The sequence below is a fragment of the Ornithorhynchus anatinus genome, chromosome 1, assembly GCF_004115215.2.
Source record: "Ornithorhynchus anatinus isolate Pmale09 chromosome 1, mOrnAna1.pri.v4, whole genome shotgun sequence".
Taxonomy (NCBI): Eukaryota; Metazoa; Chordata; class Mammalia; order Monotremata; family Ornithorhynchidae; genus Ornithorhynchus; species Ornithorhynchus anatinus.
Genome location: NC_041728.1, coordinates 93,067,145 through 93,092,472, shown reverse-complemented (window position 1 = coordinate 93,092,472; position 25,328 = coordinate 93,067,145). Strand labels below are relative to the sequence as shown.

The 25,328-nt window shown below is 43.3% G+C and overlaps 1 protein-coding gene and 1 non-coding gene across 3 annotated transcripts in view; one reads left to right on the top strand and one right to left on the bottom strand.

Annotated features, from left to right (window-relative positions):
• VSNL1 (visinin like 1) overlaps window positions 1–25,328 on the bottom strand; it is a 169,372-nt gene that overhangs the window by 41,343 nt on the left and 102,701 nt on the right. The gene's annotated exons all lie outside the window — the stretch shown is intronic.
• On the top strand, window positions 10,521–10,658 carry LOC114816608. The gene has a single exon (XR_003764413.1). It is a non-coding gene; the product is annotated as a small nucleolar RNA SNORA7 (small nucleolar RNA).

Genomic DNA, 25,328 nt, shown 5'->3' with positions numbered 1-25,328 from the left:
TTTAGTCAAGTGCCAACATATAAGACTCGGGCAGAAACACTACAGGGGCTTTCAGTGGCCCTGTGGTCCGACCTTTGATCCAACATAAAAGGAACTGCTAGTTGAATTCACTTGAGGCTTCATTCTCTTGCAGTTTTTCTCCTAAGTACTAATCTAATATCTTTATTCCAGAAATTTCCCATTACTTTTTGAGTGACAAAACCTAAGGAGACAAACCAGTTTCCTTTTTTTAAAAGGCTTACCTCTAGGAGACAAGATGACTTGCCTCCATGAGATATCTAATTCAATTAAAGGCTGACTGGGAGATAGCCATCAACCGAATCTGCCTTTTCCCTCCATCTAAACTGCTCTATGCCGAGTCAAGCATTTAAATCATACCTTGACTACCCTAACAGCCTCTACACTGACCTCCCGGCCTCCTGCCCATTCTTCGTTCTGCTGCCCAGATTATTTTCCACAAAAATCTGTTCAGTCCCTGTTTCCTCATTCCTCAAGAACCTCCAGTGCTTGCCCATCCACCTTCTCATCCAACAGAAACATCTTACCATGGACTTTAAAGCGCTAAATCAGTTCTGCCCTCTCCTACCTTACCTTTACTGAATTCCTACTACAGCCCAGTCTGCACACTCCTCTCCTCTAGCACCAGCTTACTTACTGTGTCCCAATCTCATCTATCTTGTTGCCAACCCCTTTCCCACATTCACCCTCTAGCCTGGATCTCCCTTCTCCACGGACACCAGACCACTTCTCTCCCCACCTTCAAAGCTTTATTAAGGTTGGATCTCCTCCAACATACCTTCCCCCATTAAGTCCTCTCTTCTCCAACTCTCTCTCCCTTCTGCATTGTCTATGAACATGGATCTGTCTCCTTTGGACATTTGGAATTCACCCCGCCCTCAGTTCCACAGCACTTCTGTACATATCCAAAATTTATTTATCTATATTAATGTCCATCTCCCCGCCAGGCTTTAAGCTCCTTGTAGGCAGAGAACATGTCAACCAACTCTGTTGCACTGTACTCTCCCAAGCACTAAGTATACTGCTCTGCACAAGCAGGCCCTCAACAAACACCACTGATTAATAACCCAACTGCACTACCCTTGGATTTGGGATGGACCATGTGGTAAAAAAAATATATAATTTTTTTCTCCTCTACAGGTACTCATAATACCCTTGTCCTTCTTTCCTGGTGCTCAAAATACAACAGTAAAATCCTAAAGGATTCTCTGTCTATAAATCAGACACACTTTCTTCCAGAAGAATCTTTTCTATCCACAGCATGTTTTTCAGGTGTTCTCCAGGTTCTGGACCATCTATATTTTGTAATTTTGAACTTCATACTTAACTACCCATCCTAATCCTTCATAATTAAGAGTCCCTCATCCATTTTATTGTTAATATTCCTCTCACAGTTATGGCACTTGCTCTAGACTATAAGCTTGTGGAGAGCAGGGCACATGTCTACAAACTCATGTTGTACTGTACTCTCCCAAGTGCTTAGTACAGTGCCCTGCATATACTGAGCACTCAATGAATACTGCTGATAGATTGCTGTCCAAAGATCTCAAATAAGTTTGGGAATGCTTCTGTGGGATTTTGCAATGTGCCCATGTTGCGTGGCAAACTGGATCATGGAATTGAAGACTTGGGGACAGGAAAAGGTTACTGTGACTGTACTGAGACCCTAGCCTCCTTGGAACTATCCTATGCTGCTGCTTCTCTCCCTCCACCACAGTGCAAGCCCTTAAACCATTTCAATGCCTGGGACTTTAATGATGGAAGCAGGGAATGTCACTGCTTTGAGTCCTCAAGGGCTGGCACATTACCCAAGCATGATTCTTATCGAGTTAGATATGTTAGGAGGAAAGAAAAATCCAAAAATAATTTCCAACCCTTGAAAGCCTCCATGTCTTAGTCCCTTCTCTGGTCTTTTGCTTTTGTAAATTGTTGTAGTTTTTCCAACTCTGTTTGCCAGGATTACACTCTCCACCCCCTTCTAGTTGTCTGATAAAATATCACCAAACCAATGTGCCTTGCCCTGCAAAAGCTATCAATCAACGGTATTTATTAAATGCTCACTGTGTGCAGAGCACTGTACTATGTGCTTGAAAGAGTATAATACCACAGAGTATCAATGAAGCACTTTCTCTCCTTGCCTGCCAAGTTAGTAGAGAAGGATCCCAGAACCTGCCTGATTAGCAATACTCAAGAATACTCTGTGACAAGTCTAGTGCAAGAGGTACTCATCCAGCTTCAAAAGAAGGGGAAATACAACAAAATAAAGAGTGGGACACAATGGAATGGATTATGGAGGTAATAATAATATACTGTCATATTGTACTCTTCCAAGTGCTTAGTACAGCGTTCTGCACACAGTAACCACTCAAATGCAGCTGATTGATAATAATGATGATAATTATAGTATTCATTAATCATTTATCTTGTGCTAAGCACTGGTCTAAGCACCAGAGTATATAACACAATAGTCAGATTCTACGAACACCCTAACCCACACAGGGCTTGGAGTCTGGAAGAGAGAACAAGCATCTTGGTTGCATTTTACAGATGAGAAAACTGAGGTGGAGAAAAGTCTCATGACTTGCCCAAGATCTCAAAGCAGGTAAGTGGTGGATGGAGCTGGGATTAGAACCCATATCTCCCGACTCCCAGGCCCGTGCTCCTTCTACTAGGTCAGGCTGTTTCTCTCTAGGCCGCACTACTTCTCAGGGGGTTCAGCTCTTCCTCAGAAGGTACTGATGAAATCTCCTTCTGAAAAAGGGGCCATCAAGACAAGCACCCAACAACTTGCCACAGTGCTTGCCAGATGTCCAGGCTCCTTGGAGAGCCCATCAGTGATATTTACTGAGCGCTTACTGTGTGCATAACACCATACTAAACCCTTGGCAAAAGACATTATGACAGAGTTGGTAGACATGTTCATTCCCCACAATATGTCTAGAAAACATCTGGAGAAGGCAACATCTGTCTGGAGATACTAAGGTGCCTAAGACTTAGCTTCTGATGCCCCAGGACACAAGCAGGAAGGGTAAGTACCTCAGTGCAAGTTTTGGAAGAATCAACTTTTGCAGCATAGGAGAAGTGGGCACTTGGGAGCCCATGACAGAAATAAATGATGCAGCGCATGCCCTCAAGGAGCCGGCAATCTTGTGGGTTTTCCTCTCCCCACAAGTCACAGTCCAAAGGGACACAATTACTGGAGACCTTTTAAACAGGAACAATTAAACACTGGAGGGTGTGACTTTGAGTCAAAGCCCTGGCAAATTGTGGGTGTATCTAAAACAAAAGAAGGAATTCCTCCCTTGTTTATAAATTATGTGAGAGTGCTCTTCATTTGAGGTTCTCTGAGGAAACACTAATTTCCATGTCTCTTTAGTCATTAGAGATAACAAAATACATTGTGGCCTGTTTTTTCTTAAAATTAAAAAAACAGCTCAAAATGTGGTCTTTTCAGGAGTAGCCTCCAAAATTTTTGTGATGTTCTTCGAGGCTGAAGGGAGGATGGGAAAGGGTAGGGGAGGGATGAAGTGGAGAGAGCGTAATTGGGCAGATAAACATTACAATTCCATAGTATTACTTTTCCCTGAAAAACACTTGTCACTTTGGTTTAGAACAAGACAGATAATGCGGGATTAACTATTCAGAATTAAAATATTAGAAATAGTGATTGTGGAATAGAATATGCAAAACCGCCTGCTTGCTCTTGTGCATTTAGCACTATTGTTCCTATTTTGCTGTGGCTGCAAATCGGTCACTGCCAGATTTTCAGTAATTATATTAATTTGCAGAAGGGGACTGCTCATTAGAGAGGGGCAAAGAATGATCCTAGATTGGGAAAACCCAAGGAGACAGGACTTCTATTGTTTACATTAAGTGGGAATGTGGATTCCCCCCTTTGTCCCTTTCGGGACAGTTTCTTCACTGGTAAAGTGAAGAGAGGTAATCACCAAGTCAATTTCATATGTTGCCTTTCATACCAACATACCAGAACATTTGTGAAAATAAACTGGTTTTTAAAATAAAATCCACCAGGCCTAGGTGAAAAGCCCCAGATTTTTCAGAGCTTTGGCCAGTGACCTGCTTCGATGCCAGAGTCAATTAATCTTATATAAGTTAAGAAATATCAGGCAAGCCAGGAAAACTGAAGGCACAAGGATACACTGTCATGTCAGATTATCAGGCAAATGTCATATCTTCCCTAACGATTGCAGAGGGCAAAGTCTGGAAATCTTCTATCTTCCCCAGTACTTAATGCAGTGCCTGGCACATAGCAAGCACTTAAATACCATAAAAAAATAATTTTATTGATCATTGCTAGGAAATGTCACCCCAAAAGATAATTCAACTCTTTCAAGCTCTCGCAAAACAAAATGTATTTTCAAGTAAATTTCCCTGAAATCCCACTTGTATGTCCTTCCTTCCTGCCTTCTACAAATATTGAAAACCTATTATATTTCAACATTATTTACATAAATCATGAAATATTCACCAGAGTATTAATAAGTGCACAGATTGCTAATTTCTCAGAACGTGATTTTTTTCTATTTCAATTTCAACTTGAAGTGCTTGTGCCACATTCAATTTTAAGATCATTTGAAGGATGGATCTTACTGCACTCAAAAGTTGGAAATGTGCCTTCTTATAGTTAAGGACAGGTTCTGAACAGATCTTGCAATCACTCAAACCTAAGACTGACAAAAAAAATCAGAAGACTGTGCAATGACCATGGAATCAAATTCGCTAGTTGGCAAAGACTTTTCCAAAACATTTCACCAGTAAATTTTTGAATCCACTTAAGGTACTGCCAATTTTGAGAAGGTTCCACATATTTAACCTTGAATCTGTCTCCACCCTTAGCATGTAATATCTTGCCCTATTTGCTCACTGTACCCAACCTACCTCCTGTTGGTGGACAAATCCATTCCCTCAACAACACCCTCTCCAACGAATTCAACTTCCTCTCTCCCCTGTCCCTCCAATCTCATACCACTGTTGCTTACCCTTGGATCAACTCCATAGTACCCTTTCTCCACCCTTCTGCACGAGCTGTGGAATGCTGCTGGTGGAAATCAGACACTTGTCCGATCTCATCCATCTCAAACTCATCAATAAATCAGTTGTATTTATTGAGTGCTTACTATATGCAGAGCACTGTACTAAGCACTTGGGAGAGTAGAATACAGCAGAATTAGCAGACATGTTTCCCGCCCATAACGAGCTTACAGTCTAGAGGGGGAGACAGACATTAATATGAATAAATAATTTTTAATATACAATTTAAAGATATGCATATAAGTGCTGTGCGATTGGGGGTGGGGCGAATATCAAATGTCCAGAAATCCTAGATTGAAGTGTGTAGGCAACACAGAAGGGAGAGTGAGCCAGGGAAAAGAGGGCTTAGTCGGGGAAAGCCTCTTGGAGGAGATGTGACCTTAGTAATGCTTTGAAGGTGGAGACAGTGGTGGTCTGGCATATACTGAGAAGTAGCTTGGCTTAGTAGCAAGAGACTGAGAAGTAGCTTGGCTTAGTAGCAAGAGGACGGGCTTGGGAGTTGGAGGACGGGGGTTCTAATCCCAGCTCTGCCACTTGCCTGCTGTGTGACGTTGGGCAAGCCACTTAACTTCTCTGCCTCAGTTACCTCATCTGGAAAATGGGGATCAAGACTGTGAGCCCCACATGGGACAACCTGATTATCTTGTATCTACCCCAATGCTTGGCACATAATAAGTGCTTAACAGATGCCATAATTATTTATTATTATTATTAGGGCAGGAGTTCCAGGTGAGGGGAAGGATATGGGAAAGGAGTCAGAGGTGAGACAGACAAGACTGGGGCAGAGGAGCAGAATGTGTGGGCTGGGCTGTAGGAGGAGATTAGTGAGGTGAGGTAGGATGGGACAATGTGAGTGCTTTAAAGTCAGTATTAAGGAGTTTCTGTTTGATGTGACAATGGATGGATAGCCAGTGGAGGTTTTTGAAGAATGGGGAGACATGAACCAATTGCTTTTGTTGATAAATGATTCATGAAGCTGAGTTAAGTATGGACATGAGTGGGAAGATACAGGAAGCCAGAAGGAGGGGAGGAGGCAGTTATAGTATTCAAGATGGGATAGGATTAAGATGGTAGGAGTTTGGATGGAGAGGAAAGAGTGGATTTTAGCCATGTTGGGAAGATAGAACAGACAGGATTTAGTGACAAATTGAATATGTGGGTGGAATGAGAGAGATGATTTGAAGACAATGCCAAGTTCATGGGATTATGAGGTCAGGTGGATAGTGGTGCTGTCTAAAGTGATGGAAAAGACAAGGAAGAACAGGGTTTGGGTGGGAAGATGAGGAGTTCAGTTTGGGACATGTTTAATTTGAGGTGTCAGTGGGAAATCCAAGTAGCTATGTCTCAAAGGCAAGAGGAAATGGGAGATGGCAGGGAAGGAGAGGGGTCAGGGCTGGAGATATAGATTTGGGAATAATCTGCGTAGGGATGGTAATTGAAACCATGGGAACAAATGAGTTCTCCAAGAAGGTGGTTGTAGAGGGAGAATAAAAGGGAACCTAGAAATGAGCCTCTAGGGACCCCTACTATAGAGGGTGAGAGGCAGAGGAGGAGCCCACAGAAAAAGTGAGAAGGAGCGGTCAGAGAGATAGGATGAGAACCAAGCAAAGACACTGTCAGTTTATCCAAGGTTGGTTAATGTTTCACAGAGAAGAGGGTCGTCTACCAGTGTCAAAGCTGGCTGGAGGTCTAGGAGAATTAGGATGGAGTAGAGGGTGTTGGATTTGACAAGGAGGTCATCGGTTACCCTAGAAATGGCTGTTTGTCTGGAGTGAAGGGGGTGGAGGCCAGATTGGAGGGGGTCTAGGAAGGAATTGGAGGACAGGAAGTGGAGACAGCATGTGTAAACAACTCTCTCATGGAGTTTGGAGACAAACGGTAGGAGGGAGATGGGGCAATAACTGGAGGGTGCCATGGGGTCAAAGGAGGGTTTTGCGGTTTTTTTAGGATACGGTATACGTAAGCATGCTTGAGAGAAGAAGCCGTTAGATTTGTATCCTCACCTGTTTTAACTCTGCCTTCTCACCCACCCATATTTCTCCATATTTATTGACTCTATGCACATTTCACATGCCAACAGTTGCAGACTTTCAATTCCTTCCTCAAACCACTGTCCCTGATCCCTCCCATCTTTTACCTCAAATGACCTTGCTATGTACTTTACTGATAAAACTGAAATCAGCAGAAGGGAGAAGCAGTGTGGCCTAATGGAAAGAGCATGGGCCTGGGAGTCAGAAGGAACTGGGTTCTAATTCCAGCTCTGCCACTTGTCTGCTTGTAATTTTGGGCAGGACATTTAACATCTCTGTACATGAGTTACCTCATCTGTAAAATGGGGATTAAGATGGTGAGCGCTATAAGGGGCATGGACTGAGTCCAATCTGATTAGGTTATATCTACCCCAGCCCTTAGTACAGTGCCTGGCATATAGTAAGTGCTTGGCAAATACCATTTAAAAAATAAAAAGTGATTTCCCAAAAATCTCCCCTGCTCCTCTCCAGTCCTTCCCTCCTCCTGCCCCGTCCTCGACATTCCCATCTTTCCCAGGTACACGCATTCCCTTGGAGAACTAATTCACTCTCACAGGTTCAGCTATCATCTCTATGTGGATGGTTCCCAAATCTACCTCTCCAGTCCTGACCTCTCACCTTCTCTACAATCTTACACTTCCTTCTGCCTTCAAAACACCTTTACTTAAATGTCCTGCAGACACCTCAAACTTAACAGGTACAAACTTATCTTCCCACCTGACTGTCCTCCCACTGATTTTCTATTCATTCTTTCATTCAATAGTATTTATTGAGCGCTTCCTATGTGCAGAGCACTGTTCTAAGCACTTGGAATGTACAATTACAGTAGACAACATCATCATCCTTCCTGTCTCATAAATCCATAAACTTTGCAATCTAGGCATGCTGAATTCCTTCGTAAAGTAATGGCTACACTAAGTAAAAATTTGATTCTGGAAAAGCATGATATTTTCAATCAATCATTCAACCTATGGATCAATCAATGGTATTTACTGACTACTTACTGTGTGAAAAGCACTTATTAAGCTCTTGGGAGAGTAAATACCATAAAATTGGTAGATAAGAGTCCTGCCTTCTGAGCTTCTAGGGTTGTGCAGGAGACAAATGTTGAAATAAATGACAAGTAGGGGAGAAGGCAGCATATAAAGATACCTGCATAAATACTGTGGAGTGAGAGGGGAGAAAATCAAAGTGTTTAAGGGGAACAGTTCTAAGTACACAGGTAGTAGAGAAGGGAGGAAAATAACACACCCGAATTTCAGGAAACCATTCCTGAATGCCGGCTGATCTCTGCTCCACTGCATAGGCTCTGGTGGCATTCAGGCTAAAGGGGGACTTAAAACACAGCTTCGGCCAAAAGCATACATTTGTTGCTAAGCAGTTGGTGCCCTAGTAATTGCACTAAGGGGAAGTTTAACCTTTGCAAATATGTAAATCTTGATTACCTTGCATCTACCCCAGCAACTAGAACAGGGCCTGGAACTTAGTAAGTGTTTAAGCACCATAAAAGAGAAAAGAATAAGGTTTATAAATAATGTTGGTATTTGTTAAGCGCTTACTATGTGCCGAGCACTGTTCTAAGCGCTGGGGTAGATACAGGGTCATCAGGTTGTCCCACGTGGGGCTCACAGTCTTAATCCCCATTTTACAGATGAGGTAACTGAGGCACAGAGAAGTTAAGTGACTTGCCCACAGTCACACAGCTGACAAGTGGCAGAGCTGGAATTTGACAAGTACCATTTAAAAAAAAAAGATGACAGAGTCAGGGTGAACAGGCTTTTATCCAATCCACCCCTATCCACACAAACCTCAGGACGGCAGGCACCACAGATCTCTTTTCCTCAACACCACTAAAGTTTTTTTGTCTTATTATTTCTGGCACACTACGTACTAAGTAACTATAACAAAAACATTTATGAACAGATGTCAGTTGAAATCTTTAACTGTATAATTCTATCTTAGCTCTATAAAATTCTTTCCCTAAACTTTGGAAAAAAAAAATCTAAGAATAATTTTCTTGCCTGGGCTGTGCAAAAGTGAGTTAAATCCCTGGTCAATTCCTAAATTTGGATCTCAGGATAAAACTCTCAAGATCTCCAGGAGAGTCTTTAGCTTCCAAGAAACACAGGTCAACTCAAGCACTCTGCTGTGATGAGCACTTACAGGGTTGTGAGTTGAGCAATTTTCCTGGGATCCTATTAGCAGTACAATTAACACATACCTCCTGAACATGCTGGATGGAAATGAGCCTCCTGAGTGTTAAGCAATGTTTTTATGCCTCCCAGACAGGAAACTACTGAACTGTGGAAAAATGATCAGCTAATCTACAAGCGACTCATTTATACCTTGCAGAACCAAGCTCCATCCATCCTCTCTTCCCCAGAGCTTAAGGTCATAGAAAAGGCCCGAAATTCAGGAAATCTGAGATTGGCATCAGCAATCTCTGGTCTAAATGCCAAGGGATCAATTAATCAACCGTATTTATAGAGTATTTACTATGGGCAGACCACTGTACTAAGCACTTGGAAGACTACAATACAGAGTTGGTAGACACGTTCCCTGCCCATACTGAGCTTCAGTCTAGCGAGGTAGGCAGACAGTAATATAAATTATGGATATGTACATGTGCTATGGGGCTGAGGGAGGGATGAATAAAGGGAGCAAATCCAAGTGCAAGGGTGATGCAGAAGAGAGTGGAAGAAGAGGAAATGAGGGCTTAGTTAGGGAAGGCTTCTTGGAGGGGATGGGCCTTCAGTAGGGCTTTGAATGTGGGGAGAATCATTATCTGTTAGATATGAAGACGGAGGGTGCTTCAGGCCAGAGGCAGGATGAGGGCAAGAGGTTGGCGGCGAGACAGATGAGATTGAGGTACAATGAGTAGGCTGGCATTAGAGGAGTGAAGTGTGAAGGCTAGGTTGTAGTAGGAGAACAGTGAGGTGAGGTAGAAGGGGGCAAGGTGATTGAGAGCTTTAAAAGGATGACATGCTAGTTCATTCAGCTGGAGATTCCAGCCTCTGAGATGGGTGTTGGTGGGTTATCATTTTCCCTGTGGATCTTAAGCCTTCTATTCTACTACCTCCTGGTCCCTGCCACCTTGCCAGCCCTGTACCACTCTCCCCATCCACTCATACTTCCAGTGAAGTGCCAAGGACAGTAGTGTGGTGGGGATAGGGGGTTGGGGGGGATTGGGAAATAGCCCCAGAGAGTGCTAGTAACAGAAGCATACTTAAACTGTGAGCCCCAGTAGAACAGGGCCTGACTACCTTTAGTACAGCATTTAGTACATAGTGTTTGACACATAGTAAGCACTTAAATACTATTATTATTATTATTGTTATATAGCCCAGGAGCCCCAAGGAAAGTCACCACTGACAAATAGTGGCCTCCAAATTAGAGAACTGGAAGTAGTACATACCCTGAATGCTCTTAGGATGGCACCTGGAGAGTTTCCAGTACTCTACCACTCTTGACTACGGGAGGGAGAGTCAAGCAGAGACGCACCTATTCCATTTCTAGCTTGGGCAGTGGCTAGCGAGTGGAAGGCAATCTGATACAAGTCAAATATCAACTGTGCTGGGCAGCAGCGGCATGGGAGACAGTCGAGGGTGGAGACTCAAGTTTACTACCTGGAAGGAGGCAATAGTTAACCACTTCTGTATTTTTACCAAGGAAACTTTACTGATACACTACCAGAACGATTGCAGATGGAGATGAGGCGTTCTGGGAGAGATGTGTCCACGGAGTCGCTACGGGTCAGAGACGTCTGGATAGCATATGACAAGACATACCCTTACCCTTTCCCAAAACCCCTCTAACTTCAGTATGTAATCAATCAATGGTATTTCTTGAGCACTAACTGCGTGCAGAACACTGTACTAAGCGATTGGGAGAGTACAATGTAACAGTTGGCAGACACAGTCCCTTAGCACAACAAGCTTACATAGCCTAAGGGAAATCAGCGGCTGTGGGTCAATTATGAATGCTAGGGAGAGATGGCTTAATGCTATCACCTCATAGCCAGATCTGTCCAAATCATTCATTCATTCACCGTATTTATTAAGCCCTTATTATGTGCAAATCACTGTACTAAGCACTTGGAAAAGAACAATACAGTGCAGAAGAAAGACCGACTGGAAGGGGGCTTGGAATTCTGAGTTCCCCAAGGTCAGATCTCTTCAGCCCTCTTCTCCAAGTTAGCATGGCTCAGTGGAAAGAGCCTGGGCTTGGGAGTCAGAGGTCATGGGTTCCAATTCCGGCTCTGCCACTTGTCAGCTGTGTGACTGTGGGCAAGTCACTTCTCTGGGCCTCAGTTACTTCATCTGTAAAATGGGGATGAAGACTGTGAGCCCCACGTGGGACAACCTGATGACCCTGTATCTTTACCAGCGCTTAGAAGAGTGCTCTGCACATAGTAAGCGCTTAACAAATACCAACATTATTATTATTATTAAGCTTTCACAGACTAGCTCTCCCCTTTGTCTTTCCCACTGTGTTGTCCCTCTCCTACCTCTGCACCCCCCCAAAAAAAACCACTCCATCAGTTTATTTATTGAAGGCTTACTATGTGCTGAGCACTGAACTAATCATTTGGAAGACTATAATCCTATGCTGTACAAGGGATATGATCCCTGCTCAATCAATCAACTGTGTTGACTGAGTGCTTACTGTGTGCTGAGCACTGAGCTACATGCTTGGGAGAGTATAATGTAATGGAGTTGAAAGACACATTCCCTGCCCACAATGAGCTTACGGTCTTAAGGAGTCACTTGCCAGTCTTCTTTAAATGTGACTCTTTAATTAGGCTTTTTTTTTTCCTTATTTGTGTAAAATGTCCTTTTGGATAAGCCAAGGAGGGTGAGAACTGGAATCCAAAGAAATGGAGATGAAGATACTTCTTCTACTGTATAATAATAATAACGAATGTATTTGTTAAGCACTTATTATGTCATGTCACTTCTCTCTGCCTGATCCCTCACCTGTTCTAAGCACTGGGGTATATACAAAGTAATCAGGTGGTCCCACGTGGGCTCACAATCCTAATCCCCATTTTTACAGATGAGGTAACTCAGGCACAGAGAAGTTAAACGGCTCACCCTAGGTCACACAGCACACAAGTGGCAGAGCCGGGATTAGAACCCTTGTCCTCTGACTCTCAAGCCCATGCCTTCCACTAAGCCATGCTGCTTCTATATGCTCTAAGTTTGTTGAAGACAGGGAATGTGTCTGCCAACTCTGCTGGAATGTACTCTCCCAAGTACTTAGTACAGTGTTCTGCACACAGTAAGTGTGCAATAAATACCATTGATTGATTCTACATCCTCAACAATATTTATTGAATACCTGACTGCAGAGCTGAGAGTTTGTGGCTAGGAAAACATATACTGGAATTAAGTGCTGTACTTCCCCAGCCTTCAGGGAGCTTACTGACTAATGGGGGACACAAATTGTTTGAAAAGTCACACAGGACTTTTGAGGACAGCATGGCCTAGTGGACAGAGCACGGGCTTGGGAGTTAGAAGGATCTGGGTTCTAATTCCAGCTCTGCCACTTGTCTGCTGTATGACCTTGAGCAAATCAGTTCACTTCTCTGTGCCTCAGTTACCTCAACCTGTAAAATGGGTTATGAGACTGTGAGTCCCATGTGGGACAGGGAGTGTGTCCAACTCTATTGGCTTGTATCCACCCCAGCATTTAAGCAGCATGGTGTAGTGCACAGAACATGGAACTGAGAGTCAGAAGATCATGGGTTCTAATTCTGGCTCTGCCACATGTCTGCTGTGTGAACTTGGACAAGTCACTTCACTTCTCTGTGCCTCAGTTACCTCATCTGTAGAATGGGACTTGAAATGTGAGCCCCAGGTGGGACAAGGACTGTGTCCAACCCGCTTGTATCTACCCCAGTGCTTACTAGAGTGCCTAGTGCTTAACAAAAAACACTATTTTCATTAGTATTATCATTATTACAGGGCTGGCATACAGTAAGTGCTTAACAAATACCACAATTATCATTGTTATTATTATAGTTTGGCTAATTTGAGGTGGGAAGGAAGTTCTAGGCAGCAAGAAGGGTGTAAATGGTATTTGGTTGCTTTTTAAATTTCAGTTTGACTCATCGTGTGATGTCCTCATTTACCCATTTCAGGCCAGAGGAAGCATTAGGCGTCCCCCATTAGATTATAAACTCCAACAGGGCAGGTGCCATGTCTTTCACCTCTACTGTACTTTTCTAAGTGTCATAGAGTGCTCTGTCCACAGCCAATCTTCAAAAAATGCCACTGTGGGCAGGAATGTGTTTCTTTGTTGTTATACTGTACTCTCAAGCACTTAGTATAATGCTTTGCACGCAGTAAGTGCTCAATAAATACAACTGAATGAAGGAACAGATTTTGAATGAGAGGAAGAGGCAACAGTTATCACCCAAGAAACTAGGATAAGAACAGGTGAAACAATTGGCGTGACTGATAAGAAGGGGTGGAGACAGGAGAAAAATCTAGAAAGTTAAAATTAATCTGCAGAGATATAAACATTTTCCAAAATATTCAGGTAAAGTAACAGACCTGAGTTTTTCTTGGCTTAGTGAATCTGTTTTCTCTGCATTTCTCTCAGGTTTCGAAGTCCTGACATCTACTGTAATATCACTAAATAGCAGAAAATGGTGGGTGTGAAATTATTTTCATTAAAAGATAGCATCTTGAGTAGTGTGCTAGTCACCTATCCACACCCCTACCCCCTTCTCGCCACCCTCCCCTACATGCACCTTCTCTAGAGATGACTGTTTTCCAGATGATTCTTTACTTTGGTTAGAAACAAAAGCTTGGAAGGTGGAGGGACGAGACAAAACTTGACTTTGGGTGGGAGGGTCTGATCTCCTCCACTGCTGACATGGAGGCTGGCTCAGAATTTGGAGTAATTGTATTTCTCTCTCTGTTGCTTTCCCGATACTGACAGAAAGATAATTCCACCTTGGAGCAGAGATAATTGCTTACAAGACAGCCATACTTCCCCACGCTCTATCATTCTCCCCTGAAGGATCTCCTGGTGCCGTCTCAATAATTCCCCATACTTTCTAGAAGGAAAACTGGAGCTTAAAAGAAATTGCATCATTTCTTTGAATTCAATCCATCAATCAAATCAGTGGCATTTACTGAGTATTTACTCTTGGGAGAGTATAGTAAAGCTGATATTCACTTTCCCTGCCCGTGAGGAGAATGTGGACTAAAGTTTCTCCTGGTTCTCCTCCTCTACCTCTCTGGCCATTCATCCTCGGTCTCTTTTGTGGGCTCCTCCTCTGCCTCCCACCCCCTAACTGTGGGTGCCCTTCAAGGTTCAGACCCAGGTCTCCTTCTATTCTCCATCTACACCCACTCCCTTGGAGAACTCATTCACTCCCAGAGAAGCAGCATGATGTAGTGGAAAGAGCACAGGCCTGGTAGTCAGAAGGTCAAAGGTTCTAATTCCAGCTCTGCCACTTGTCTGCTGTGTCACCTTGGGAAAATCACTTCACTTCTCTGTGCCTCAGTTACCTCATCTGTAAAATGGGGATTGAGATGGTGAGCCCCATGTAGGACAGGGACTATGTCCAACCCGATGTGTCTTTATCTTCCCCAGGGCTTAGTACAGTGTCTGGCACATAGTAAGAGCTTCACAAATACCACAGTTATTATTATTTGGCTTCAACTACCACCACTACGCAGATGATTCCCAAATCTACAACTCCAGCCCTGATTTCTCTCCTCCTCTGCAGTCTCACACTTCCTCCTGCCTTCAGGACATCTCTACTTGAATATTCCGCCAACACCTCAAACTTAACATGTTCTAAACAGAACTCCTAAATCTTTCCAACCAAACCCATCCTCCCCCGACTTTCCCGTCAATGAAGACAGAACCAACGTCCTCCCTGTTTCACAAGCCTATCTATCCTTGGCGGTATCCTTTACTTGCCTCTCATTCAACTCACATATTCAGTCTCTCACCAAATCCTGTCAGTTCAACCTTCAAAACTTCACTAAAATCAGCCCTTTCCTCTCAATCCAAATGGCTACCAGGTTAATCCAACCACTTATCCTATGCTGCCTTGATTACTGCATCAGTCTCTTCGCTGTCCTCCCTGCCTCCTGCCTCCCTCCACTCCATCCATACTTCACTGCCTATAACATTTTTCTACAAAACTATTCGGTCCACGTTTTCCCATTCCTCAAGAACCTCCAGTGGCTGCCCATCCACCTCTGCATCAAACAGAAACTCCTTACCATTGGCTTTAAATCACTCAATAATCTTGCCACCTCCTACCTCCCCTCGCTGATTTCCTACTACAAGCCAGTCTGCACTGCTCCTCTAACTCTAACCTACTCAGTGGACCTTTATCTTGCCTTTTTCGCTGCTGACTTCTCACCCACATCCTGCCTTTAGCCTAGAATGCCCTTCCTCTTCATGTCCGGCAATCTCCCCACCTTCGAAGCCTTACTGAAAGCACATCTCCTCCCATAGGCCTTCCCTAAGTCCTCATTTCCTCTTCTCCCTCTATCTTGTGTGTCACCCTTTTAGTAGGATTTGCACCCTTTATTCAACTCTCTCTTAGGCCCACAGCATGTATGGCCATCTCTGTAATTTATCCATTTATATTGTCTGAATCTCCCTCTAGAGTAGAAGCTCACTGTGGGCAAGTTCCTACCAACTCTGTTATATTGCTCTCTCCCAAACACTTTCTACAGTGTTCTACGCACAGAAAGCGCTCAAAAAGAGGCTCCTTCTCTGCCTCTCACCCCCAAACTATATCTCCCCACTCCAGTCTATACTTAATTCTGCTGCCTGGATCATTTTTCTACACAAATGCTCAGTCCATGTTTCCCCACTCTCCAAAAAGCTCCAGTGGTTACCCATCCTCCTCATGAAACAGGAACTCCTTACCATCGGCTTTAATGAACTCAATCACCTTGACCCCTTCTACCTCATCTTGCTAATCTCCTTCTACAACCCAGCCCTCACACTTCACTTCTCTAATGCTAACATACTCACTGTACCTCGATCTCCTCTCCCTTGCCGCTGACCTCTTGCCCACGTCTTGCCTCTGGCCTGGAATGTCCTTGCTTTTCATATCCGACAGATATTTACTCTCACTAGCTTAAAAGCCTTACTGAAGGCACATCTCCTCCCAGAAGTCTTCCTAAGCCATTTCTTCTTTTCCCACTCCCTTCTGTATTACCTTGACATGCTCCCTTTATTCACCACCACTTCCAAACCCCACAGTACTTATGTATATAGCCATAATGTATTTTTTATATTAATGTCTGTCTCCCACTCTAGACTGTAAGTTCATTGTGGGCAGGGAATGTGTCTGTTATATTGTTGTGTTGTACTCTCCCAAGGGCTTAGTACAGTTCCCTGCACATAGTAAGCACTCAATAAATATGATTAATTGATTGAATAAACACAACTGACTGAGAAGTTAATAAACTTCTCCAAGGTCACACAGCAGGAAAGTGGCAGAGTCAGAATGAGAACCCAGGTCCTCTGGTTTCCAGACCTGCGTGCTTGTGACTAGGCCACGCTGCTTCTCAATGCCAAATTGCTGGCAGTTCTAGAAAGAAAGTCTAATACTTAAGTCTCACTCTTAAAACCTTCCTACATCATATCACTCTCATCTAGAATGGCAACTGCTTCTTTATAATGATCCCTTTCAGCTTTCTTTTATAGCCAAGCATACTTGCCCCTTCCCTCCCACTACAAACTGGAATCCACCAATCCTCCACACCAGTCAACAGAACCTTTTCAAGTACAAACTATCAACTCTCTCAATCTTAAAACACATAATGGAAATAGTATTGAATTTAAGGCCCAGTTAAATTCTGTAGCTCTCCTTTACTTTCACACTTCTGCTACTGTTAAGTCTTCCCAGTTTTTCATGCCCAAAATATCCCGGATCCCCCTCTTCCTCTCCACCCAACCTGCCTACCACTCTGGTATAAGCTCTGGTCTTGCCTTAGCCAGCTTTCCGTATTGGTTTCCTCTCTGGTCTCTCAGCCACCAACTTCTCCCTGTTCTATATACTTATTTACATTTATGTCTGTCTCCCCCTCTAGACTGTAAGTTTGTTGCAGACAGGGAATGTGCCTACCAACTCTGTTATACTGTACTTTCCCAAGAGCCAAGTACTGTGAGCTGCACACAGTAAGCAATCAATAAATAAATAAATCAATAAACACGATTGATTGACTGACTGCTACTCCATCTTCCAGGAGCATTGCTTAGCCCCCATCTTCTTCAAAATTTCTCTTCAAAATCCTCTACTGGTTTCTTGTTTCTCTCTGCATTAAACAAGAACTCACAATCAGAACTCAAAAGGCTCTCCACCACCTGCTCCCACTATACCCATCTGCTTCCTTCAACCGCTATTCCCCGATTCGTTGCCTTCATTCTTCCAAAGCCAGCCTTCTGGCAGTACATTTATCTCAAATCTCCAGCCTCCATCTCACTGTCCTCACGGTTCTCTGGCTTGGAACTCCCTCCTTCCCCTATCGAACAGACCATAGCTTTCCCTACATTCAAATCACTCCTAAAATTCCACCTCCAACAAGTTTTCCCTGCTTAACTTCCCAGATCCCTGAGTTATGTCATTCCTTCAGGCAACTTTAACACTTGTGAATTTATTTATACTCTCCTTAGCACTCACTCATATGTCAGCTTAATTCATTTTGACACTTTTGTAAATATTTTCCTGTTTGTTTCCCCAGCTAGAAGTGCAAGCTACTGAGAGCAGGGAACAGGTAATTTCATTACTCTGTATTTTCCAGGAGTCTAGTCCAGTGTACTATCCCAAGTGGGTACTCAATAAGTACGACTACTACTATCAACTACTACAGCACTGTTTCTTTTGCTTCCTCCATCTATTTGTGAATGGCTTATATCTGTCTTCCCCACTGAGGTGAAGTTCCTTGAGGACAATTAACTATATCTGATTTGTGACTTTGGGCAAGTCACTTAACTTCTCTGTGCCTCATCTGTAAATATATTATATGTCCCACTATAATCCTCATGTGGGACATGGACGGTGTCCAACCTGATTATCTTGTATCTAACCATGCACTTAGTACAGCATCTGGCTACAAATTAAAGTGCTTAATTTACACCATTAAAATAATTTAAAAATTGTTTTCTCTCAAGTTCTTAGCAAAGTGTTCTGCATACAACAGGTGCTCAATTTGCCAAATTTGGATTAGTAATTGGCTTTTTGTTTATTATCCTGGAATGGAATTCAACAATGTTTTTGCCAAGTTTTTCAAGTCCCCAAGATTTGGTTAGGTGGCCTTCTCACTTGGTGTCAGTTTTGAGGGTTTAAACAAGTACCAGGCACATTAAAGTCAAATTACTATTAGCTCACCACTCGATATCTTCATTTTCACTTATGTGGCCTTTTGGAGTAGTCCTCAGAATTTAATAATTCACAGTAAATCCAACAGTTGCCCTACACATAGTAGTGTATTTGCCTTCCAGACTTCTAGTAGTGCCCTGTACATGAAGATGCTCAATTAATATCATTTGACATAGTGGATACAGCATGGGCTTGGGAGTCAGAAGGTTACAGCTTCTAATCCCAGCTCTGCCACTTGTCTGTTGTGTGACTTTATCAAGTCACTTAACATCTCTGAGCCTCAGTTACCTCATCTGTAAAATGGGGATTAAGAGTCTGAGGCCCATGTTTGGCAGGGATTGTGTCCAATCCAATCTGTTTCTACTTCAGCGCTTATTATTGTGCCTGGCACACAGTAAGTGCTTAAATACCATAATTATTATTAATGAATCAGCACTTCAGTCATTCATTGCCTTGTCTCTAGATCCTCCATTTAGGCACATCAACTAGACTCTGATCTTACTCTTTGAAGTTGTCATGGCAACCACATTTATTTTCCTCTGCTTTCAATTATTAGCTTGGCATTTCAACTGGGCTAACACTGCCTAGTAATGGCAAGAAAAGATGCTAAATGAAGTTGAACTTATTTTTCTCCAATACAGCTGCTTTTAAAAGCATGTATTTGCTAAGAAAATAATATTATCATCATTATTATGTTTAAATTCACAGTTAAACTCGGTGTCCAAGTTCTCGATCAGGCTGGTGGATCTCTGACAGAAGACTGATTGTGCAGAAACTTCCTCCTTGGTGACATACAGGATATTAGCACCTTCAGAGTTACACAAATTCTGGAAAACATTTTCGACATCAAGGCTATTAAAAACTAGTTGGGACTTGGAAATGCAGAAGAAGGTGGAGGTGGGATGTCAGGCCAATGGAAGAAATCCTAGACTTCATAGGACCATTCTGAGAAGAGCTGAATGGACTACTGCTAGAAGATAAAGAATTGAGAAAGAATTCTCAAGCTTTCTTCTGGTCTTTATTTCTTCTTTCATTCTATGAAAATACTTAAATTTACCAGGGTCTGGGAATCAGAGAGCCTGAGCTTGAATGCAGCTTCTGTCACTTGCCTGCTGTGTGGTCTTGGGCAAGTCATTTAACCTCTCTGTGCCTTAATATCGTCACCTGTAAAATGGGGATTAAATACCTGTTCTCCCTTATACATGGACTGTGAGGCTCATTCTGGGGCGGGGGAGGGGGGTGCAGTTGAAGAGTACCTTTGGTGGAGAAAGGGAGGAGGAAGGGACTTGCCTGTTGGCTTGGATGCAGAGCTGGCTGGATCTCTGCTGGATCTCAGTGTGATCAAGCTTTGTCCCAGTCTGTCTGTTCTGCTCCAGCTGGGATGGGGGATAGGAGGAAGGGGCAGTGTTCCTCAGTTCTGGCCCCTGGAGAGACCTCAGGGGCTGTCTGCCCATTGTCTCCCATGCCCTCCCATCCCCCAACACACACACACACACACACAAAAAGTCATCATGCCCCCAGACCCAGTCGATCCAGTGACAGACTTTCCCTTGAATGGAACGCTAGACACACACAGTTGTTAAAAACAACATATTTTCTTTTCTTAAATCTGAATTTCCTCCCATTCAACAGAAGGATAACTTCTAAAATCTCCCTCCTTCCTGTTTCTTCTCACTATTCTTACTGAGTTATGGAATAAAAGGAAAGATGTTGCATGGTTACCTTTAGCAGTAGCATAGTTTTCTGATCCTCTGCTCAAATTCCTTGGTCCTACAGCAAATGAATGAATCTATCAGTGGTATTAATGGAGCACTTACTGTGTAAGCGCTTGGGAGAGTACAATACAGTAGCGTTGGTAGACATGATCCCTGCCCACTGGGAGCTTACAGTTTAGAGGGGGAGGCAGATATTAAAATAATTTACAGATAGGAAAATGGTGGAGTATAAGGATATAAACAAACATAAAGGCCGTGGGGCTGGGTGAATATCAAAGTGCTAAAGGGGTATAGGCTCAAATGCATAGGCAACGCAGAAGGGAGGGTGAAGAGGGTGGGGAAATGAAGGCTTTATGAGACTGGAGATAGATTTTAATAGGGCTTTGAATTTAGGAAGAGTAGTGGTCTGTCAGAAAATAATTATAATAATGACTGTGGTATTCGTTAAGTGCTTGCTATTTGCCAACCACTGTACAAAACGTTGGGGTGCATACAAGATAATCAGGTGGCACATGGGGCTTTACAGTCTAAGTAGGAAGGAGAACAGGCATTGAATCCCCATTTGGCAGATGAGGAAACTGAGGCCCATAGAAGTGAAGTGACTTGCCCAAGGTCAGGGAGCAAGCATATAATACAGCTGGGATTAGAACCCAGGTCCTCTGACTCCCAAGCCCATGTTCTTTCCACTAGACCACAATGCTTCCCGGATATGAAGTGGGAGGGAGTTGCAAGCCAGAGGGAGGATGGGGGTGAAAGGACAGCAGTGAGACAAACGAGATTGGGGTGAGAGTGAGATCAGGCTGGCGAGAGAGGAATGAGGTGTGTGGGCTGGGTCATAGTAGGAGATCCATGAGGTAATGTAGGAGAGGTAGAACTGCCTGAGTGAAGTCACCACTTTGACCTCCTCACTGGTAAAATGACACCTTGCTGCGGGGGGGTTCACAACCAGCTCTACCGTTATCCTGCTGTGTGGCCTTGGCTAGTCATTTAATAATTACAGTTTCTGTGGTATTCATTAAGTGCTTACTCTGTACTACACTACGGAGAAGCAGCTCGGCTTAGTGGATAGAGCATGCTCCTGGGAGTCAGAAGGACCTGGGTTTTAATACTAGCTCTGCCACATGTCTGCCGTGTGACTTTAGGCAAGTCACTTCACTTCTTTGGGCCTCAGTTACCTCATCTGTAAAATGGAGATTAAGAGTGTGAGCCCCATGTGGGACAGAGACTGTGTCCAAACTAATTAACTTGCATCTATCCCAGCATTCAGAATAGTAGTTGTGCATAGTAAGCGCTTAACAAGTACGGTAATGTTTATTATGTACCAAACACCATACTAAGCACTGGGGTAGATATAAGATAAACAGGTTGGACATAATCCCTGTCCCACATGGGGCTCACACTCTTAATCTCCATTTTACAGATGAGGTAACTGAGACCCAAAGAAGGAGTGGGGGGGAATCCATATTTAATCCCCATTTTCCTGATGAGGAAACTGAGACACAGGGCAGTTAAGTGTCTTGTCCAAGGTCACACAGCAGGCAAGTGGCAGAGCCTCTGACTCCCAGGCCTGAGTTCTTTCCAGTAGACAGCGCAGCTTCTCTCTGCAACTCAGTTCCCTCTTGCGTACTAATCTCTTCCCCTCCCTAACTCACAGGGATATTGGGAGGACAATGCAAGATAATGATTTTGCAAGAGTTTGGGAAAAATAAAATCACTATATAAAATCAAAGTATTTAGTCAAACTATCAGTGAGTCAGGCAGTGCTTAATTTCCCCGGGGAGAAGGGCAGGGCTTTAAGTACAGAGGAGAGGGAGGGTTCTCAGAGAGGGTGGAGAGTCATGGTCTGCAGCTCTATTGGGTCTTGGAAGCAACTACTAAAGGTTTCTGGAAGGCTGAAGCAATGTTCCCTCTGAGTTCACTGCTCTTTGGCTGCTGATCTCCAATTTTCTCTCTCATTTTCTCAAAAGTTCCATTTCACATCAATGCTCTTCAAATCCCTTTGAATGATGTTTTCCCAGGGAGCTGCAAACTCCAGATGGAGTCTCTCTTTCTATTGCTCTTATTTCTTCTACTTCAAAAGAAAACACTTTCATTTCACTGCACCCAGATCCAAGCAATACTGTGCATGGAAGGAGTGATGCCTTTATTCGATGCCAAATGCCAATTACACTGAATTGGAAAAAAAAACCTATTTTGAAGAACAAATATGACTCCTGGGAATTTGACAGAGTCAAATAGAGGGGAAAAAAAGTACAGCGCACAGGAAAAGAGACCCAAAAAAAGGAAAGCAAGGTATACAAGTGTTTTTTTCAAAGTGGCATTGGTTACGTTGCCAAAATCTCAAAGGCAAGGACCAGGCTTTTTACTTTTAGTGTTAATAATAATAATAAAAATAATAATAATGAAGGTATTTGTTAAGCACTTACTATGTGCCAAGCACTGTTCTAAGATCTGGGGTAGACACAAGGTAATCAGGTTGTTCCACATGGAGCTCACAGTCTTAATTCCCATTTTACAGATGGGGAAACTGAGGTACAGAGAAGTTAAGTGACTTGCCCAAAGTCACACAGCTGACAAGAGGCAGAGCTGGGATTAGAACACACAACCTATGACTCCCAAGCCCAAGCTCTTTCCAATAAGCCATTCTGCTTCTCAGTTAACTTAAGTTCCCAGGCACTTAGCAAAGAACTCTTTCACAATAGGTGCCATGATGGTAAGATGATGATGACGATAATCACAATGAGTATGATGAGAATCATGATGGCCACTGGCCTCCACTCTTCCCTGACTGTGGGCTACTCTCAAAGGGAGAACAGCGTTCTCTGCCATCAGGGGAATTACAGTTGTCACGGTCCAGAATAAATGATGATCAGGCTGTAAATTAGATCAGGTTTTATTCAGCAATGAGGTCTGGGAATGGTTTCACCAGATCTGTTCATCGCAAGGCTGAAATATTTTTTGATGTCATCAAGTCAATTTATTTTTCTTTTGAATTCTGACATCTGCAAAGTAATTACCTCAGGTTTCCACACTGAGCCTTGAGGTGTTGGCAGGCTGTTGGAATTATCTCTGATGGAACAAAAACATTAGAAGAGCTGAGGAGTGGGATTTAGGATACAAACCGACTGATATGGAAAATTAAACCTATGGCTAAATAGGGTGGAAGCTCCCAGAAGGTGGATAAGGGATGACTAGAGGACCCTTGTAGGGGGAAGCAATTCAGCATAGGTGAACAGACGTCTTATTTTTCCCTTATTTTTTGAATTGGGAGAATTCATTTTCTCTCTTTCAATCTCCATCAGGACCTGAGATTACATCTCCTCTTTTTTAACCAAGATGCAGTTTGGGCCTGACATTCTATATCTGATGGTGCAAAAGGAGAAGAATCTTGTGCCACTGCAGCAAGAGAGACCTATAAATCAGTTGATGGTACTTATTGTTTACTGTGTGCAAAGCACTGTTCTAAGCGCTGGGGTAGATACAGGGTAATCAGGTTGTCCCAGATGAGGCTCACAGTTAATCCCAATTTTACAGATGAGGTAACTGAGGCACAGAGAAGTGAAGTGACTTGCCCACAGTCACACAGCTGATAAGTGACAGAGGTGGGATTCAAACCCATGACCTCTGACTCCCAAGCCCAGGCTCTTGCCACTGAGCCCCACTGCTCCTTGGTATTAACGCAGGAAGAAGAACCAGATGGGCCATTCCCGCCCAATAATTGTAGCTTCAGGACTGGAAAGTTTCATTACTGCTTAAGACTAAGGAGTATTGTGACCAAGACAAGGAAAGACAAGAAGACCAGACAGAGGGAGGTCAATTAATAATAATGATGGGACTTTTTAAGGGCTTACTATGTGACAAGGAGTATGCTAAGCATTGGGGCTGATACAGAGTAACCACAACAAAAACACAGCCCTTTCCCCCCTTGGGGTTCACAGACTGAGAGCTAAAAACAAGCATTTTATCCTCCTTTTACAGGTGAAGGAACAGAGGCCCAGAAAGGTTGAGTGACTTTTCCAAGGTCACAGAGCAGGTAAGAAGAGGACCTGAGATTAGAACCCAGATCTCGTGACTCCTATGCCGATGCTCCTGCCACTAGAGCACGCTGCCTCTGGAAAGAGTCAGGAGACCTGGCTTCTAGTCCCAGCTCAACCACCGCCCTACTGTGTGACTGTGGGCAAGTCATTTGCCCTCTCTGGAATTCAGTTTCCTCTCCTGTAAAATGGGGAGAAGATATCTGCTCTCTCTAACTCCGGGATTGGGAGCATTGTGCACAAGAGGTACTGTCTTTGATCCGATCATACACTGGAGATCTACTCCAGTGCTAAGTAGACAGTAGTCAAGCGCCAAATATTCTTATTATGCAATTTCAGGAGAGCCATCACCCTTGTGAGTGTTCCCATCCCATCACCCCAAAAGCCTAATTAAACAATCATATTTATTAAGTGCTTACTGTGTGCAGAGAACTGTATTTCAGTGCTTGGGAGAGTACAACAATAAAACAGAGTCAGTAGACACATTCTCTGCCCACAACAAGCTTGTAGTCTAGGAGGGGCCCTTTACAGAAATCACATTCAATCTTTTTACAAGCATTTTGTTGTGGTTTTTCACTAGCTAATGCTTTCTGGAGTAAGCACTGCTCTCAATGAACATCCATTTTGGTCCATCAGTTAATGTGCAGTTACTGACCCCCGATCTCAGCAGGACACTATCAGAGGCTGAGCTGAACCTTGAAGAGACATTTTGAGCTTAAGTGAAACTTGCTGATGGTTATGGCAAACTAAGATTCATGCTTTGACCCACTTAACCTTGTGCTTTATGGAATCAACAAGAGGGATATGCTACAGGGTGATACGTAAGAAAAAAAGAAAAATTGCTAGGAACGGTCTGTAGCTATCCTTGGAAAGAAGTAATTTCCAAGAGCCTGTTATGAGAACAGAGAATGCCAAGGATGGAGGAGAAAGTCAGGAAGAGAGAGAGAGAGAGAGAGAGAGAGAGATAGAAAGAAAAATGGAAAGAGGGAGAGGGAGAGACAGAGAGACAGACAAGACTTTACAGGCTCATTTAAATGACCTTGGAAGTAAAAGTTTATGAAACGCTGTATCAGTCATCCTGAATTGTCAGCATAACATGAAACACCTCCCT